The 6000-nt window shown below is 32.8% G+C and overlaps 1 protein-coding gene across 1 annotated transcript in view; it reads left to right on the forward strand.

Moving 5' to 3' along the window:
* Positions 1–5624, forward strand: part of LOC145671297 (carbonyl reductase [NADPH] 1-like) — a 221520-nt gene extending 215896 nt beyond the window's left edge. The window contains exon 7 of the mRNA XM_081740264.1: positions 4719–5624. The gene's annotated coding sequence lies outside the window, so the exon portion shown is untranslated. The remainder of the gene's footprint in view (positions 1–4718) is intronic.
* The last annotated feature ends 376 nt before the right edge of the window (positions 5625–6000 follow it).

Here is a 6000-nt window from a genome sequence, read left to right on the forward strand (position 1 = left end):
GCTCTTCAATATTTCTCCTTTATTTTCTCTTAAAAGTCAACAAATAAAAATAAGCTCATGTTACAATTTACATTTAAAATATTATATTCACACTTTAATCATCTAGAAAAGTTAACTTCTTTCATTATTTCTTTATAGAATAAATATAAGAAAAACAAAATTCAACTTACCTTCCAAATATAGGTATTTTCTATTAAGTAATTACGCGTTTCCTCAATTCGCACGCACAAACACACTAACGCAAACTGAACTCTAAAATGGAAATAAGCCTGTTCTCCCAAACAACATATTTATATTTTTTCACAAATAAAGGGGTGAAACTAACGCCAAACATCTTACGCTTTATTTTTTATTTCTTCAAACATTCTCTTTTTTCAAATCTTAAGGCCCCCTGCAAACACCTACGTTCAATTACTATATGTCTTAAAGCAATTTTTTTCTCTCTAAAAGGCAAAATTCTTTTAAAAGGTTGCCCCCCTACAAACCCTCTTCCATACAACACAAAATTTACGCAACTATCTCTCTACAAACAATAAATTCACACATAAAAGAAACTCTACCCCCTTAAATACAGGTTGTAGGGTCTAGATATTTCACAATAGCCAAAAATACAATACACTTTTGTAGGTTCTGCAAAACGAAAACGAAACCAAAGGTTTCTCCTTTTCAGTTTTTTATCTTATTCAGCCAGTGCACCACCTCTTTTCCTTGTCTCTGTAAGTATTCCACCATACACTGACATTTTTTTCAACTAAAAATTCAACTTTCATTCCTATTGCTGTGATAATATTAATAACAAATCGTTCATTTTTTGTTTCAAAGTTCATATTTAATCGCAATTATACATATAACAAATTTTTAAGCAATTTTCACATGAGTTTCCCATTTTCTCTCACTTTATTTATTTATTTTGTATTACTTTCTCTTAACAAAGTGCATCAAAATATCACACCTACCTTCAGTACATTAGTATTTTCACTTTAATTTAACCACTTTCATTGGTGTCCATAAACATTTGTTTCCTCCAAATTCTCTTCTTTCAGCTATAAATTACAATATACTCCTTCATTGCTAAGGCGTTCAGCTCTGGTGCTTGAAGTCTCAGATTCAATCACAGCTTACATCATATACATATCCTAATATACACCCATTATAATCATATTGTTTCACTAATACATTACTTATCTATAATTCACGCTATACAATATTCCATCTAAGGTGACGCGGGTTCAATCCACGCCCCGACAAGTTAACTTTATGGTAAACAAGCACCGTGCTCGTGGGTTTCCTCAGGGTTCTCTCGTTTCCTCCCACTTTCTTCATTTCGCCATTTCACTCATCTCTCATTATCAGCATCTCCTTTAGCCTAACCGGCACACGAATCAAAGGTGTGCGCCCTAGCTACTAGGTCAGTGTAAAAAAGGCATCTAAGTACTCTCATCTTGCATTTTCTCGGGGTTCTCCCGTTTCCTCCCACTTCATTCCATCATTTCACTCATCTCTCATTATCGTCTCCTTTAGCCTAACCAGCACACGCAGCAAAGGTGTGCGCCCTAGCTACTAGGTCAGTGTGAAAAAGGCATCTAAGTACTCTCATCTTGCATTTTCTTATCTTCTTTACACTATACCAAAACACCGTGTGCGTGTGTTTTCTCGGAGTTCTCCCGTTTCCTCCCACTTCATTCCATCATTTCACTCATCTCATTATCACCGTCTGCTTTTGCCTAATCAGTATAACCGTGCAACGTAAACTCAAAAATTTCATTTTCAATATTCCAACTACAAAGATATAAGTTTGTAATCATCAGTATTATACTCGTATTAATCACTAAGTCCACGTCTCATATAGCTTCGCTGCTCAAAGCAACGTTAAACTAACATCAACTCAACTCAAAATCCATTCAATTCATATCTTGTTCGTTCCAATTCTCAAAGTACTTATGTTTCTTCCCACAATATTATTCAATTTATGACATCACTAGTAAAATATTTATCTTTAATGTTTCACACATCCATGGTTCAATCCTCAGCTCGCACCATATATATTTTCTCACATTTTAATCTATTTTTTCTCAACTATATTATCGAACCAGTCTTATCTCTTCTCATCTTTTCAAGTATATTGCAAAAAAATTCAAATAAATTAAAACTCCAATCAAATCCATAACCCCGAAATATCTATATTTTTTACTACAAATATTATTTTATTTTCCACGTAAGTTTCTCACACTCCTTTTCAAAACTACAAAAACCCATTCACGGCACTAACCCTAACATCAACAATACTTTTTTTCTTTTTTTTCATTCTTTTCTCCCTCTCTTGAACCAATGACATGATAGGCTTCTTATTCTCATCCTCTCTTTTTTTAAGCAGTACAATAGCTATTCTTTAAAGTTAACAACAATCTTTTCCACAAAAAGGGCTTTTCTTTCTTTTTTTCCTACTATCAGGGTAGGTGTTATGCTAAATGGAACAATTTTCTGTCTAACAAGTCAAAAGATCTTTTTTTTCTAAAAAGGGTTACAGATACAGGGGGTCGCAACTAACATGACGTTGTCTCAACCGTCAACAATAAATGCCATATACGTTTTCTCAAATAACTTTCACAAACTCACATCTCCATGCTAAATGTCACATTTATCTGTCTAACAACTCAAAAGATCTTTTTTTCTAAAAAAGGGGTCAGAAATACAGGTGGACAAAACGAACATGACCTTGTCTCCACCGTCAACAATAAATGCCATATACGTTTTCTCAAATAACTTTCACAAGTGACATCTGCATGCTAAATGTCATTTATCTATCTAACAAGTCAAAAGATCTTTTTTCAACTATTTCCATTCTTTCTTTTCTAAAAAGGGTTACATATACAGGGGGTCGCAACTAACATGACCTTGTCTCCACCCTCAACAATAAATGTCACATACGTTTTCTCCTTTTATTCAGCTCGCTATGTAGCTTTCGCTTTCCATTGCACTAATTTCCACATCTCCCTCTAGGGGCAAGGTCCTTAATAAATGCGTAACAAGTCGCAACCCCCAATTAAAAAAAGTGGTCCTTTGCTCACAAAAGGACATTACAGTTCGCTCCCAACCATCTGGACCACCCAAAAATATGTTTCGCTTTCCATTGCAATAATTTTTACAAAGTGACATGTAACATTTAACCAGCTGTTTTCTTAAAATCTCTGTCCTTCAGAATAATAAGTGCTATTTCTTTTTTTTTCCACATATTTTGTCTCCATAGGGTAGAAGTCACAGCCCCCAATTAAAAAAACACATTACAATTCGCCCTGCAATCCTTTGGACCACCCAAAAATACATCACAGCTGCGTCTCTTTCCTTTCTTTACTCCCCATCAAAGGATTTTCTCCCTCTTTTCAGTCTCTTAGCTATAATTTAGCTGTGCTTTTAACAATAATGTATTATCAACATTTCCGCTGCTTCTAAATACATGAAACTAAGTTATGTGACATGTTCAAATACTCTTTTCTGACTTCCCACGGTTAGACTATTCTCACACAACTATATGTCACTTTCAAGTGACAGTATCTTCTTTTCTTTTAATGACAGAAGGATGAAATTATGTGACAGTAACAAGAAGCTTCTCTATTTCGAATTCCAACCTTTCCCATTGTCTTTACCTCCCCCCGTTTTGAGCACAAACTTCCCCAAGTACTACTTATATTCACAATGAAAACAAAGCCATAAAATTTATTATTCTGAATCTTAGATTTAAAATAAATACGAATTGATCCTTACCTAATTATATATATATATATATATATATATATATATATATATATATATATATATATATATATATATATATATATATATATATATATAAAAGTGATTTTCGCATTCACACAACATTAATAAATAAGCCAATTCCTTTAACCCATAAATGCATAATACAAGATTAAAAGTCCAAAGGAATCGTAAAAATCAAATTATTATCTTAATGTATACACTTGATAACCTTTCTAATACACTATCATTTAATATAATAGAAAATTTGCTCTCTAACAACGAAAATACTTAGTCATAAAATGGCATTGTCTGAATCCTTCATAACATACGAGTACATTTAAGTTACTAACTACTGGTTGCTTTATAAGGCCGATCGTTGCCAAATCCGTGTTAAATACAATCATTACGTGCGTCAGTGCTTGCATGTGTGTTGCCGTTCATGCGTGCGCACAACATGCCACTAACCGTTCGTCAGCTGTATAACTGCAACCACTTACATGTCATTTCTCCACGACCGAAATACTTCATGTGAGCATGAACGCAGGCATAACACAGTGCTTGAGAGCAGGTATACCAAACAGTGGTAGCTGTGAGCATGGAAGGAGTTACCAGTATTAGAACTAAAATTACCTGACATTGTTTTGAGAAACTTGGAGGTACACGACTTCTCAAAAATCCTGTATATACGTATTTTGAAAAGTGCCCTTTTAAACGATTATTTTCTAAACTAAACAATATGCAAACTTGTCCACAACTGAGATATTTATATGCATTATGATACAAACTCTAACATTAATGCATTATAATACAAACTCTAAGATTAATAGAAATGATAAATTCACCATTAAATAATCCTTAATTTAAGTATTAAGAGCTTTATAAACACACTTCTTGAAGAATGTCATCTCTAGCTTAATGATTTGTCAGTCTTAATAAATGTTTCGTATTTTGATTTGTTTTTGAAGGTTGGCTTTTGTACTTGTCAGACTCAGCTAAATTGTATTTTTGGACTCTGTCCTTGACTGTTTTGTGAGATGGAATTCTACTTATTGAGCTGGAATCCACTGCTGGTGTGGATCTACATACAGTTCTTCGTGTGCATCACATCCTAGAGTAGTAAGTTTAGTGGTGTTCCTAAAGTCGAAAAGTTCAGTTTTCTTAAGGTACACTCATGTCCAGAATGATTGTCGCATATCTATAACTTTCTTGTTGTGAAAATCTAATTTGATAATGATGTTGCAGAGTACTTTTAATACTGTTATTATGTGTATAATCGGGAAATGTATATCTGTTGTAAATTTCATAGGAAAAGAATTATAAGTACGAAAATTAGAATAATTAAAATGGATAAGAAATGTTGCTAAATGGACCAAAAAATTTTATTTTCGTTTTATTCTTATTAAATGCTCTTTTGACAAAATTTGCCACATACATGTCTTTGCCGATTATACACATACTATTATTATAAGAAACCGGGCGAATTCGTTATGAAATTCCTACAACAACATACTTATAGATATGCGACATTTTGGACATGAGTGTACATGTATGCATGCTATTTTTTTTAAGGCTACAATAACTATGAAGCTTTTTGTTAGCTATAATAACTACGAGATTACTATAAAAGAAAATTTGAAATACAGAGCAGTTACTATAACAAGTATGTTTTAAGGAGAGATTTTGAACTTGTAGATATCAAGTAATTAAGAGCAGTTGTCTGTATAGATGAAAACGTTTGGAACACAGTTAATTTCACACAATTATTTTAGCTTTGCTTACTTCACAAGTGACACTTAACAGCTGTCTTTTCAATAGACAACACTAAAAATAAAAATAAATCTAAATTAACAGGAAACTCCGTTTGCATGTAATTATTTTTGTTTCTATTGTAAATAATTACTGCTTTGTAATTTTTCGTTCATGACACTTTTTTGTCGTTTGCAGTGTTACTTAAAAGATACAATAGTTTCTTTTTTTGTAAGCTCTTGCGATAGACATGGAAATGTAGGCTTTTGTTTCAAAGGTGATTCCGTGTTCATCAGTCACATTGGAGAATATTCTTTCTGGTTCTAAATTGAAATGATACATTCATTTAAAAAAAAAAAATGTATATCTAAGAACCGAAAATCATTGGCGAAACCCGATTTGTAGCAAAGTGTGTCATTTCTTAATCTAATTCAAAGTTCATAAGTTCTTTTAATTCATCTAGTACAGCATAAGGCAAACTTCTCAACTCAGCAAAAACTG

Source organism: Thermobia domestica, chromosome 15 (assembly GCF_964235325.1).
Source record: "Thermobia domestica chromosome 15, izTheDome1.hap1.1, whole genome shotgun sequence".
Lineage (NCBI taxonomy): Eukaryota > Metazoa > Arthropoda > Insecta > Zygentoma > Lepismatidae > Thermobia > Thermobia domestica.